The sequence below is a fragment of the Miniopterus natalensis genome, chromosome 18, assembly GCF_054644295.1.
Source record: "Miniopterus natalensis isolate mMinNat1 chromosome 18, mMinNat1.hap1, whole genome shotgun sequence".
In the NCBI taxonomy this organism is placed as follows: domain Eukaryota; kingdom Metazoa; phylum Chordata; class Mammalia; order Chiroptera; family Miniopteridae; genus Miniopterus; species Miniopterus natalensis.
The window spans coordinates 4,354,672-4,368,989 of NC_142098.1; the positions used below are offsets into that span (position 1 = coordinate 4,354,672).

Below are 14,318 nucleotides of genomic sequence, written 5' to 3' on the forward strand. Positions count from 1 at the left end.
AGCCGGCCAGGGCTGTGTGACGCCCCTGCTGTGCGTGTTATATGCCTGTGAGCACACTTTGAATGAACTATAAATATGTAAAGCTTTCAATGTGACAGTTGCAATTGTTCCTTCATTGGTCATTATCTAAACTAGATTGTTTGATAAGTGTTACTTTGCAGAGGAAAAATTTATTCCCAATGTACTTCTAAGTTCTCATCGTCAACAAAAGAACATCCAAACGTACAGAAAAGTTTTATAAGAGTTTATTGGAGCCAGGTTTTTGAGAACATGCCCAGAGGTAAGATCTCAACAGACTAAGAAAATGCTCTGGAGAATGACAGTTTTGCATTCTGAATCAAAAGAGAAAACGTAAGGAAGGTACAGAACCTCTGTTGGAGGTAGATTGAGGAGGCCAGAGAAAGTCAAGCGGGGAGATCTCTAGGGTTGGACCAAAAGCAAACTGGAGAAACATAGTTCTTTTACGTTGGCAGTACAAGATAGTTAATCACATTTACAGTACACAGAGATGGTGTGAGGGGAACAAGGTAAATGTGAGGGGTTCTGTGGTCTCATGCTCTGGCGGTCTTGTGCCCTGGTGCCTGTGGTTGTGCCTTCGAGGGGCCTGGAAAAGACAATTACTCTGACATTTCAAAGCTGTGTTATCCTAGATGCACAAGAACACTGGACAGGGACCCTTTGTCCTTGTAGCTCAGTTGGTTAGAGCATCGTCCAGACACACCAAGGTTTCAGGTTCAATCCCTGGTCTGGGCACATACAAGAATCAAGCAATGAATACATAACTAAATGAAACAACAAACTGATGTCTCTCTCTCTCCCTACCTCTCTCAAATCAATAAATTAAAAACAACAAGAGAAAGGGCTTTCTTAAGGTAAACTTTGACCCTTGTGCTCTAGCTGGTTTAGCTCAGGTTAGAGTGTCAGCCCATGGACTGAAGGGTCCCAGGTTTGATTCCGGCCAAGGGCACATACCTTGGTTGCAGGCTCGATCCCTGGCCCTGGTCGGGGCATGTGTGGGAGGCAACCAATCAATGTGTCTCTCTCACATCGATGTTTCTCTCTCTCTCCCTTCCACTCTCTCTGAAAAGCAATAGAAAAATATCCTCAGGTGAGGGTTAAAAACAAAAAAGATTGACCCTTGCTAAGGAAGCTATAGGCCTGGGTCATGACTACCTGCCATGACCTGCCCAGTTAGGAATTTGTGATCAGACCATCCTGTGTGGTTACTTTTAGTCACTGAGCTTGTCGGACCTTCCATGGGTGATAATTTGGGGTGATAACGATGTTCTTCATGATTGTAGTGAGTCAACAAGTCCACTCCACACTCAAGGGGTAGGGAATTAAGTTCCACCTCTTGAAGGGAGATGTATCAAAGAATTTGTGGACATCTTTAAAAACTACCACACTGGCTGATGGTGGGAGGCCTCAGTTCCTTACCACGTGGGCCTCTTCATAGGCCTTATCACATGGCAGCTGGCCTTCCACAGAGCAGGTGACCCAAGAGAGAAGAAGGAAGAATCTGCAATGTCTTTTATGGCCTAACTTCAAGAGTACACTCATTTCTGCAAAATCATATTGGTCATACAGGTCAGCTTTATTCAGAGTGGGAAGGGACTAAGTCAGGGCACATATCCCAGGAAGCAGGGGTAACTGGGAGTCATCCTGAACACTAGCCACCAGAGGTACCCAAAGGAAGCAGTAACTGATTCTGCAGGGCATGCTGGGAAGGGCTCCACAAGGAAAGTGACAGAGAGAGGGGCTTTTGGGGTCCCACAGACCCTGAGAAAATTGAGAAGGATCATAGAGGTCAGAAGACAAAAAGAAAGAAAGAACCAGGACAGGTGCCAGAGGAGTATGCTTTCCACCAGCTTCTGATGCTATTTTAACTTTGCTCAGGATCTTTCCTTCATGCTACTCCAGTGGCTGTGGGTGCTCGTCTCACATTAAGCAATTAGACCAGGCAGGAGCTTCTTTAATATCAGGTATCATGTACTTGATGAACCAAAATGGCTATTCAAAGCCACTGCTTGATCTCCCTGTAATTAAGACGTAAGCTTTTTCTGGGAGACGGAGACCTGAGATGTAACAGCCCTGCCTCTCCTCCCGTCGTTATTTTTTGTTGTTGTTGTTAATCCTTACCCTAGGATATTTTTTTCCATTGTTTTTTAGAGAGTGGAAGGGAGGGAGGGAGCAGGGGGGAGAGAGAGAGGGAGGGAGAGAAACATCAATGTGAGAGAGATACATCGATTGGTTGCCTCCCGAATGTGCCCTGACCAGGGCTGGGGATTGAACCTGCAGCCAGGTATGTGCCCTTGACCAGAAATCAAACCCACGACCCTTTGGTGTGAAGGCCCATGCTCTAACCACTGAGCAACACCGGCCAGGGCTCCTCCTGTTATTTTAACATTCAGAGCACCAAGTCTCTACCAAGAGCCCTTTGAAACTTTTACATTTTTGGTGGGAGAAGAGAAGAGCAGTGGGAAGCTCAGCAGATCTTTAAATTAACCAATTTCCCATTTCTCTCAGAAAACTGAAAATAGCTCCTGAGTTATAAATTATATGCCTTTGTTCTTTCTTGTCCCCCCCCCCCAAAAAAAAAATCTTTGGAATCATCAAGAAGGAAGAGCCTGCCTGTAGAGAGTACAGAAATAAGGGGCAGAGAGAAACACAGCCCTGGTGACTCACATGAACACACAGATCCAGTTGTGCCTGAAGCCCATCATATGCTTGGGTTTTTTGGTTACATGAGCCAATATGATAATTCAGATCTGACTGTGTTCCGAGGCTCCCTTATCTTTCACAGGCATTCTCCTGTCCTGGAACTAAATCTCTGGTACCCCAAACTCCATCTCAGTGTCTTCCTCCTCTGAAGTCAGCTGACACAGCCCATCTCACTGACTCCTGTCCCTGCTTGAAGCAGGTGTCCTTCTGCACCCAGATCCCTTTGGGTCTGTTTGTACTGATTTTCAAGGTGCTCTTCTCACACCCAGCACCTTCGGCCGTGCTCAGGGACTGCTCTCAGAGCCCTGGAGTTAGCACAGGGCCCTAGCCAGACAGTCACAAGGGCCAGGGCTTGGGCTCCTCCCCTCCTCTCCCACCTGAGCAATAACTGGCAGTTTGAGAGTCTCAATGCAAGCTCTTTCCCTCCGTGCAGACCCTCTGAGACATAACCTCCCCTCCAAAGTTCTCCTGTGGGATCAGGCTGAAGCTGCCTTCTACAGGACTTGCCTGAAACACACCTGTCCCGGTTTCGTCCCCTTCTCTCTGTCTGGCTTCTCCCACTCCACTCTCAGCACCCTGAGAGTGCTTACTTAATAAATCTTGTACAGTGAATCCTCCTCTTAGGCTGTGCTTCTCAGGGACCCAACCAGGTGGCCGTCTCCTGCAGAACAGCTCCTGCAGGGTCCTCTCCCTCTTGTTGCTCCATCAGGCCTGTGGGTGGTAGCTGCTTCCTACTGTCACTAAGTCCAGCATGCTTCCCTGGGTCCCTTCCTGAGTAGCCCATTCATTAAACAGAACCCAGTCACCCTTTTGGAGTGTGCTACCTGTTTCCTGCAAGAACCCTGAGTCATAAATATCACCATTAATGGGATTTTTCAAACTTTCATCTTCTATCTACCTATCTAATTCATAAGACCCTAGTGGTGTGGAATGAGACACAGGTTTAGCGTCATGAAATGAGCACCCTTTTCCCCATCCATTCAGCTGGGCTCTGGGACTATACGTATAATAAACTAAAGGAGAGACGCTATCATAAATCTGATTTTGAGGTTCTTCCTGACATGAAGGCAGAGGCAATGGCCTCCTCCCTTGGAGATGGGCCTCAGAAGGCCTTCCAGCTGGAAACAGCCAGTAAACAACTTGCAAAAGGTGACACCTGGCACTAGATGGCAGCCATGACACACCGGTGCCCTTGCTCACATAAGCCATTGCTCGTCCCAGCCTGCCTGGCCCTGCGGTTCAGGATTCACAGTCCAGCAAAGCCAGTTCTTCTGCCAGCCCCCACCTCCCAAATCAGGGCAGTCCCACATGCCTCCATGGGAACCTGGGGCCGCAGGGCCTCGCTACCCTGCCAGGACCACGGAACGTTCCTGTTTGTGCCTCCCTCTACTGGCTCGTCCTCCGTGCATCTGTTGCTAGACACCCATGCACACCCAAGGGTCTGGGTCTCTGGGGAAGAAGCTGTAGAGTATAGAGGCTTAGGAGGAATCCCTCCTGGTGCAGGAAATATTGGTGTGTTTGGGCTGCCCCTCCCCCTTGCTAAATGACCAACCTCCACATGTGCTTTAACTGTAGTCTCCACTGCCTTTGGGTTTAGCAAATGAGTGACATGAGTTAAAATCATTGTATTAATATGGGCACTTTTAGTTGTAAGTAACCAAGCCCTGTGAAAATGAGCTTAAGCCAAATAAAAAGATGGGAGAATTGTTTAGTCAATAGCTTTAAGAGCCATATATGGTATGTGAATTTAGATAGAACTATATCTGCATGAGTTTCAGGCATGGCTGGATCCAGGTGCTGGAAGAAAATCATGAGGCATCTATTTGTCTCCATCCATCTCTTCCCTTCTCTTTTGAGCACAAACTCCCAAGTGCTGAAAGAAATACATGTCTTTCTTCATAGTTCTGGGAGTCTTTCTTCAAGACCCCCAGACTTGATGTGGGTCAAGTCTCTAAACTGACACATGGGAGGAGGCCTGGGCGGTGACACATCCAATTTGGTTAGGTTAAGTGCCCGTTGCCAGAAAGAGGCATAGTTCAGGAGGAGAATGAAGAAGGCTTGGCTCCCCAACAAAAATGACCACGGAACTGACACCTAAAGGGACACAGGACAAGCCAAGTAAGTCAGTAGATGCTCACTTTCCCGTCCACTCACTCACCTGTCCAGTGATTCCTGTCTGAAAGCACTTCCAGCTGTGACCTCCCAGGCCCACCAGTGGAGGAGAGACTATCCTGTGACACAACCACTGTGTGTCGATGAGCTGGACCTGGGCTGGGGCAGAGGCTGCTTCCTAAAACCCCCTCAGGGACCATCTGATCTTAACTGACATTCATTCTGACATGAATGATGCCCCTCCCTTGCCTCCTGCTATGGCTCCTGGAACAGGTTGTGTCCTGACTGGGTCAAGCATGTGAAGTAATTTCCTATACCTGGTGGCAATTCACATACTAGGCCCCGTGACTATTCCCCCCCACCCTTTACCCCATAGACTTCTTTGGCCCCTGCCAAGTGGCGTGGAGATCCATTTCATCTTGCACTTGCCCAAGACATGCCTCGGATGTAAGTTTCCCTTAATAAACTCTATTAATTATCAGGCTGGAGTAGCCAGCGTGTTTCTGCACTCTTTCCCTGCCCTGTGCTTACGGAGGTAGATTTCAGTCTCAGGGCTTACCTCTGGGTCTGCACGTACTAACACCACCCAGGTAAAAGTCCTGCTTATCCAACCTCTGGGTCCTCCCACCACAGCCTCCTAACATCATGTCTTTGTCTTCAAAGCCTAGATGGGTTCAAGATTACATAGTAACGTGTGTGATTATTAACCTAGTGTGTATCTGTCCACTAGAGCTGCGATTTTCAACTGGGGGCCGCAAGGATTTTTAACACATGCAACACCTGACTATTTAGTCAGGGGCACTGACGCCTTTTCCCATCATTGTCAAATAAAATAATGACAACAACCAACACAACAATAGCTTTTCAGTATGAATGAATCAAAATTACACCTTTTTTTTTTTTCCCCAGATGGGCAAAAAACATATTTTTTGGTGTGCTGTAGAATTTTAGTAATTAGTTTATGTGCCATGAGATGAAAAAGGTTGAAAATCGTTGTACTAGAAGATAATCTTCAAAGAGACAAGGTTTTGGTGTCCCTAGAGCCTAGGACAGTGACTGGTATATAGTAGGTGCTCAGTAAACATGTGTTCACTCCCTCCTTTGACGCTTATCTGTTGGACACTGGGGCTCGTAAGTCCAGACATGGGCCCTGCCTGGCTTCTGCCCTAGTGAGGGATACAGGCTGGTCCAACTGCAGTGCTTTCTTCAAGAACAGCGGGCTGAGTCTCCCCTTTCACTCAGCCTGGGGGAGAAACCACCAAGTCAGAGGGATCCAGGAAAGTTTCCCTGAGGTCATGATATTGGCCAAAGTTCAAACAAACAAGAAGACAGAAGCCCGGAGAGGAGAGGGAGAGGAGAGGGAGGGGGAGGGGGAGGGGAGGCGGAGGGGGAGGGGGGAGGAGAGAGCCCTTGGAAACACATTGGAAATCAAGGAAGTATAACACAGCCTGGTGTGTTCTGGGGGGGATCTGATGGCCTCAGTCCCAGGGCATTAACCCTCCAGAACAGGGGTCACCATAAAGGAACTAGGTCTTTTTATTAAAAAATATGTTTTTATTAATTTTAGAGAGGAAGAGAGGGGGGAGAGAAACAGCAATCGGCTCCCTCCTGCATGTGCCCTACAGGGGATTGAGCCCAAAACCCGGAATCGTGCCCTGACCAGGAATTGAACCACTGACTTTTTGGTGCGTGGGGCAACGATGCTCAACCAACTGAGCCACACTGACCAGGGCAGGAACAAGGCCTTTTAGTTAAGCCAATGCCTTTCTTTAAAAGAAAGAAAGAAAAAAGAAAAGGGGTGGTGTCAAAAGGAGAAATTTTTGGACAAAACACTAGCTTAAAAGGACAGGGAGTAGCTGTCGGATCACATCAGCATGTGGCAGGGCAGCTGCCACAGAGTAGGACCACAGTAAATGTGTGAATGCCTGGATGAAAGTCACTGCAATCAACAGATTTTTCTTTTCTTTTTTAAATTTTTATTTGTTGATTTTAGAGAGAGAGAGGAAGGGAGACAGAGAGAGAGAAACATTGATTTGCTGTTCCACTTAGTTGTGCATGCATTGGTTGATTCTTGTGTGTGCCCTGACTGGGGAAGGAACCCACCACCTTGGTGTATCAGGACAATGCTCCAACCAACTGAGCTATGCAGCCAGGCTCGATAGGTTTTTCTTAAAACAGAGAATAAAGCCAGCCAAGGATAGGGCTCATTGGGAATCCAAACGGACTCCCAAGGGCACACAAAAGAAAAAAAGGGTGAAAGAAATTACTTTAAAATGGAAAGATTTATATAACCCTGTCTGTGTAGAATAAAATGCTGCTAGGCTCTGCGATTGTTACTAAGAAAGGGGTGAGAGGAGGCTGCTGAGGGCAGTCGGATGCCAGGCTGAGACGGGGCACTGAGAATTCAACATTCAGGGGTTTGAAAAGAAGGCCTGGAACACAGGCCTCTTTTGTTCTTCAGGCGTCTGTTAATTACCATATTTGAGACCCTGGATCTGTGAAGACAGTGCTATGCAAAAGGACAGTCCATACTTCATTATAAAAAAAGTTCAGTCAGGGTCCCCAATCTCCACTCTCTTGCACCTGGGTCACGCGTGGCGTGGCTGTGGAGAGGAGCAATATAAATGGCTCATAAATAAATCAGTGTGTGGCATCAGAGGCTGGCAGTGGAATTCTGAATCAGAGACTAAAGTTCTAGGACAATGTTTATGAGTCAAATGTCACAATGAATGAGTGGTCCTTCCTGCCATTGAGCAGTGATGACCTCACCCCAGAGATCCTCAGTGTGAACCACAACCCAGCCTCCAAACCCCTTTCATTCCACAGGCCAATGGCTGAGCTGAGGAGCTGATTCACAGCCTTAGGCAAAGGAGCCCTTTATTCAAGACTCTCACTGTGGGAGCATTTCCCCTAGACTCCTCAGGATCTACACCTTTCAATATTGACAGAGACTTATCAAGATCTTGTCCTACACCAGTCGCTATATTCTGTGCATATTTAATTGATTTTATGTCACAATAATATTATGGGGGGGTGCTATCATCCCCCACCATTCAAATGATGAAGCTGAGGCCCAAATGAGGCAGAGTAGTAAAAAGCTAGGAAAATTCCTTGGCAAGTAGAATGGGGGAACTGAGACAGAGAGCTGAACAAACTGGCTAAGCAATTTACAGCAAATACAGAAGGTCAGCTCCCTGGAGATAACATCTAGGCCTCAGTTGTATTTTAGCTCCAGGCCCAGAAAAGCAGCAAAACCAGGTAGGTGGCACCAGGATGAGATGCAATGGCCAATGACCCCCTGCCCTGGCACTGACAATCAGTAGAGACCATGACCCTGAAAGGGCACACCTGGAAAACTGATGAATATTCTGCTGAAACCCTCCCCTGAGACCACCCCTAAGATTCCTACCAGCAAGAGAGAGATAAAAGCCTCAAGATAAAGGACCCAGCACAAGCTCTTCCTGTGGGGAGTATGCCTGCACCTTCCCTTCCCCACTCTTCTTGCCCCACAGGAGTGCATCTCCTAAACTCTAAGGGACCGCAAGAGACTTGCAACCAGGGGAGCAACAGTCAGTGGCAGCTCATCCCAGGCTAACCCCCTGAACCTGTCTCCAAGGTCCCCTTTTCTCTGACTTCCCAGTAAGCCAACGCAGCCCAGCCTAGGCTTTCCTGTAGCTTCTTCTCCTAGGCTCCCTTCCTGTGTTACTGTCCCCAGCTTTAATAAATGTTCCCTCATCGTCATCTTGACTCGTGCTGTGAAATTTTTCCTGCGTGAAGTCAAGAACCTACACACTACTGACTGGTCCTAGGCAGACCCACCAAGGGCCAGGGTCCCCTTTCCGGTAACGCCTTGACCAGGCATGAGCCCATCAGCACATCAACATTCCCCTGGCCTCAGTGATTGGCCCAGGGCTGGGCCTGTGACCCGGTCAGAACCAGTGAGTCAAGATGGGACTTTTCCTGGGGCTTCTGGGACAAAGAGGTGCCCTGTTCTTTCCTGGTTTTGGTGAAGGGAGACCACCAAGGAGAGCCAACAGAGACAGCAGAACAAAGACAGAGACCCCCAGCACATGACTCCGGCATTGCCAAGAGCGTAGTGTTGGGCTTATGCATACAACATAACCAGGGCCCCTGGAGTGGGCCGAGGTGTCCTACCATGGCCTCATCTGAGCCTGGGACCAGAGTCCCCAAGTACCAAGTACCTCCACACTGTTTGGTGCCATGAGCCAATATATCCTTTTTAAAAGCCAACCTGAGTAGGGTTTTCTGCAACTTGAAACATAATGCATCCTAATCAAAACACTCTCAATAAACCTTGTGAACACTGAGCCAAAAAGGCCCTTAGTTACCACCACTGTGATGGAGCAGTGAGATGGTAGATGAGGGCTGCAGCTATGACCCAACGCCTTGCCACCGCAAAGAAACAAGACAGGGCCACATTCCTCAGGTTCTCAACAGCGCTCGGGTTTTACACTTCGGTACCTCGATAGAGGGCAGTGGCAGCACAGTCGGCCCCCCAATGGCTTTGGTGGATCCACACTCATAATGATGTTTAACTCTGGTTAATGTGAAAGTGATGGGAGGTGCTCTCTCAGCAGAGAAGAGGGTCAGGAGCCAGAAGTTTGTGGGAGATGGGGGCAAAGTCAGCCAAGCTTCAGAAAACCGCCAGAAGACCTGGGTGGCCAGGGAGGACTTTAGCCTGATCTATGTGTTAATCTTTTGCAAAGGAACATATTTGTAAATTATTCACATAATTAAAAATGAACTTTAAAATAGTTAGGGTTAAATGACAAGTCAGGTAATTATATTACCTTAGATGAGGGGCAGCATTCTTTTCTTAGGAAGTAGTGGGACTCCTCAAATGAAATACTGTATGAAACACTGAGTGGACATCTGCTGTGTTTCTGCTTCTCTGGTATAGAATTAAAAAATGGGATCTCTTGCTTCCTGAGAACCACCTTCTATCCCTACCGAACGGTGGTTCAGGTGAATGGCACATGGGACTGGCCTGGCCATGGAAACAAACATAATAATTATTATATTTTTCCTGAGCTCTCCTGGCTCTTTTTCCTTCCCTAACAGTCTGGAACGACATAGCTGTGGCATAATTCTTTAATCTCCCTGAATCCTCTCCCCATAAAACCAAACCAAACAAACAAACAAACCCAGACAGAGCAACTAGATGGTAAAACCAAAAACTGTGGAACATCTACAACAAGGCCAAATGATAAGCTGTCCCCAAAACTCCAAAATACGAGAGTGAAAACAAGCACCACGAACACCATAAGGTCTTATGACATCCATATTTGTGCAGGAGAAAACCGAGGGCAGAATCAGGGCCATCTGATGAGCCAGCCAAACGGGTAGCCAGCCCTGGCCGGGTAGCCTCGTTGGTTAGAGCATCACCCAGATACATCAGGGTTGCAGGTTCAATCCCTGGTCAGGGCACATACAAGAACCAACTAGTGAGTGTGTAAATAAGTGGAACAACAAATCACTATTACTCTCTCTCTCACCCTCTCTCTCTCTAAATCAATCAATAAATTAAAATTGTTAAAAACAACAACACCAACGTTGGTCTTGATACACCAAGGTTGCGGGTTCGATCCCTGGCTAGCGCACATACAAGGAGTGACTATTGAATGCATAAATAAGTGGAACGATAAATTGATGTTTCACTATCTCTCTCTCCCTTCTTCTGTCTCTCTAAAAATCAATTAAAAAACAACAACAACAAAACAAAAACAAAAAAACCTGGGAAGCTAGAGTGGGCTGATTGGAACAAAGCAGTTGAAGTGCCAGGCATTTTGTCTGCTCCAATATCGGTGAGTACAGTGGACTCAAAGCTAATCAAGTTCCATTCCACAAAACTGATGAACAGTATAAACTGGTATTTCAAAACTAGCTAAAAGAATTTCAAAAGATGAAAGATATCCAAGGTTAACATAAATTAGAACTAGAAAAACATGACAATTAAATGATGAAACTCCAGAAAAAAATTAGGAATAAAGCCATTTCAGAAATGAAACTAAACGAGAAAGAAAACAAGAGTGAATACATACTACAGATATTTCCATATGAGAAATAGGTTTTAAATTTTAAAGTAAAGAAAGAAAAGCCCTGGCCGGTGTGGTTCAGTTGGTTGACTGTGCACTAAAAGGTTGCCAGTTTGATTCCCGGTCAGGGCACATGCCTAGGTTGCAGGCTTGATCCCTGGTAGGGGGCATGCAGGAGGCAGACAATCAATGTTTTGGTCTCCCATCAATGTTTCTCTCTTTCTCTCCCTCTCCTTTCCTCTCTCTCTAAAAATCAATAAAAAAATCTTTTTTTTTAAAAAAAGAAACTTTAAAAAAAAGAAAACAGATTGCTATAACTTTAGGTTGTTATATGTAATCCCCATGGAAACCACAGAGAAAATATCTACATAATATACAGCATGGTGACTGTAGTTAACAATACTGTACAGTATAGTTGAAAGTCGCTAAGACACACGAAAAGGATAATTACATGAGGTGATGGATGTGTTAACTATATTGTGGTATCTTATTTTTTTAAATCCTCACCCCAGGATATGTTTTCATTAATTTTAGCGAGGAAGGGTAGGGGAGAGAGAAATATCGATTGGCTGCCTCCCGTATGTACTCTGACCAGGGATTGAGCCCAAAACCTAGGTATGTGCCCTGAGAGGGAATCGAACCCACCTTCTTTTGGTGTATGGGATGACGCCCCAACCGACTGAGCCACCTGGCCAGGGCCTATATGTCAGTTATATCTTAATGAACCTGGACAAAAAGGGCAAAAAAAAAAAAAAATCTATAGAACACATGCAAAAATTACTAAGAAGGGACTCAAACTGTCATTATAAAAAATTAACTGAACACAAAGGAGGGCAAAAATGGAGGAAATGAGGGACCAAAAAAAATCTCCAAGACAAGTAATAAAATGGCACTAGTCCTTTCATCAGTAATTACTTTAAATGCAAATGGATTAAATTCCCCACTCAAAAGACACAGATGGCAGAACAATTTTTGTGTTTTGTTTTTTTAATATGGAACGCTTCACAAATTTACATGTCATCCTTGCGCAGGGGCCACGCCAATCTTCTCTGTATCACAGCACAGCTTTTAAAACAAGATTCAACTATGTGCTGTTGAGGTATAATCAAAAAAACCTGTCTGATCTTTGTCCCCAGTTCCTGACACAGCTCCTAAAACCCTTGGAATTTCCTAAGTAATAGGAGAATCTCTTGTTATTTATAACCAGCCCCTTCTAATCCTATCTGAGTCCTAACAAGAGCCCACACCCCAGTCCAGGCCTACACTGGACCTTGTTGGTGCCACAGTTCATTGTCCTGCACCCTCCATCGCCCCCTCCAAACTATCCTCCACACAGCAGAATTTTAAACATAAATATGATCATGTCACTCCCCTACTTTAAACCTTCCAGAGGCTTCTAATTTTTCTTATGATGACAAAATTCTTACCTTCAGGACCTGTCCTGCCTGTCCTAACACTGCTCACCTCTGACCCCTGCCTCCCAGTGTTGCCCCTTTATCTCTGTTTGCCCCACAGTCACCCTACAGTCGTCTTGGGGCTCCTCAGACCTCTAGGCCTTCAGTGGTTCCTGACCTGGGACGCTGTCCACCTCACTACAGAGACAGAGATGGAGCATGAGGTGCAAAATGGATGTTAGGGAACCAGTCCTGTAGGAGGAGGTGGGAGGAAACAGGATCGGGCAGGGAAGGAAAAACTGTGATGCAGGCCTGCCAGAGCCTGGCCAGCCTTCTGGGAAGCCCAGGGGCAAATATTGCACTATTGTGTCCTGAGTCTTGCTTAGTCACTGAGCAGATTTCTCCAGTTTGGGCAGGATGGTGACCTCAGATAAGGCGGTTCTGTGCAGGTGAGGCAGACTCTGATGGCACGACCAGGCGGAGGCCAGCTGCTGACTACACCACCTTGGATGAAGGCAAGTTCTCCCTTGACTGGTGAGGGCACATGTCCCCTGACTGTACTGCTATCCCACATCATCCTGCCAGGCCTCGGGGTAGCTCGTGCGCCACTCCCTAAGGGAAACCTTTGCTCCGACCTCTGGGTTCTAAGCTGCCATAAAACTTGGTTCTTCTCTCCTCAGCAGTTATAACAGTAATTGGATATTTACCTGTGCGATTATCTAACTGATATCTGTTGACCTTAAGAAACTATGCTCTGTGCAGGCAGAGACCATCTGCGTGACTCACTGAAGTCCCAGAGCTTAGCCCAGTACCTCGTACATGGCAGGTGCCCAGTAAAGATTTGTTAAGAAGCACAGACTGGATCCATGTCTTGCAAACAGGACCTCCGGGTGCAGTGTCAGGAGCTTGCTATGTATTTGGAGCTCCCATTCAGTTCACAGGGAGGGCATTCATGATCATTTCGATCAGGTGTCATCTTAATATTTAGGAGCCTACTCCTGCCCCACCCCTACCTGTTCTAGAGGGCAAAAAAGGGACAAAGTTCACACTATTACCACCATCCATCCCCATAGCTACTGGGCTCAGCGTATTACAATGGGCAACTCAAATTTCCAAACCCAGGTAGCTACACAAGCCTGGTCCCTGTGCATATGGGCTGCAACCCTGGGAATCATGGTCCCTGCTCTACTTTTAACTATGCCACTGGAACAAGTCACTTAACTTCTTTGAGCCTCACCTATAAAATGGGGATAATGCCTGCCTTTTCCTCTTCATTGATGTCTGTCAGGTTCAAATGCAGTGAGAGGCAAGAAAGTGCTTTGCAGATTGGAAGGTGTGGCTCACGAGAAAGCAAGGGAGCTTTCTTCTCACGCAACCATGACAGGTGGCCAAAGGACATTATTGGGACATGAACTGGTTTTCTACAGTGATGACGTGGGAGCCCCTGTAGATGGACTGTGTGCTGTGCATTGTTTTTCCCAGTTGTGCAAATGAATATGTACTCACCTGTCTAAGCCCACCCTGCCTCCCAGCTCCATTGTCCCTTCTGATGGGGCAGAGCAGCAGGAAGTGCACTGACCCTTGGGTGAATAGTGAGAGACTATGCTTTGGTCATATGCAGGTCAAGGTTAAGTGTGTTTTGGAGGTGGAGGTGGAGGGGAGTGTCTGGAGGTGCATCTCCCTAATTAGGCAGAGCAGGGTGAGAACACGACATTGAATGCAGTGGAGTCCTTAGAAAAGCTAAACTCCCTGGGGGAAAATCACCCCAGGCTGAATATCTGGCCATTGAGAAAGAGGCTGGGAAGGAGCTGGTGTAGACACAGAATTTCCAAGAAGGGAAGGGGCCTTAAAGGTCATTTATGCAATCTACCTTTCCGATAGTGAAGCCGAGGCTCAGACAGGTAAGCGAGTTCTCCCACATCCTCTCTGTGGATTCGGATTCCACTCCTTCTCTTGCTCTGCAATCCCTCTGGATGAGCCAGGAAGCCTTTCGCAATAGAGACCTTTACCAAAACAATAGCCACCCTGTGCTAAG

The 14,318-nt window shown here is 46.8% G+C and overlaps 1 long non-coding RNA gene and 1 pseudogene across 1 annotated transcript; both read right to left on the reverse strand.

Moving 5' to 3' along the window:
- Positions 1–229: 229 nt before the first annotated feature.
- On the reverse strand, positions 230–14,220 carry LOC148090986 (uncharacterized). The gene is made up of 2 exons (XR_015715994.1): positions 14,154–14,220; positions 230–604 (listed from the first exon to the last, which is right to left on the reverse strand). It is a non-coding gene; the product is annotated as an uncharacterized LOC148090986 (long non-coding RNA).
- LOC148090987 (U6 spliceosomal RNA) lies at positions 11,876–11,973 on the reverse strand (annotated as a pseudogene).
- Positions 14,221–14,318: the final 98 nt, after the last annotated feature.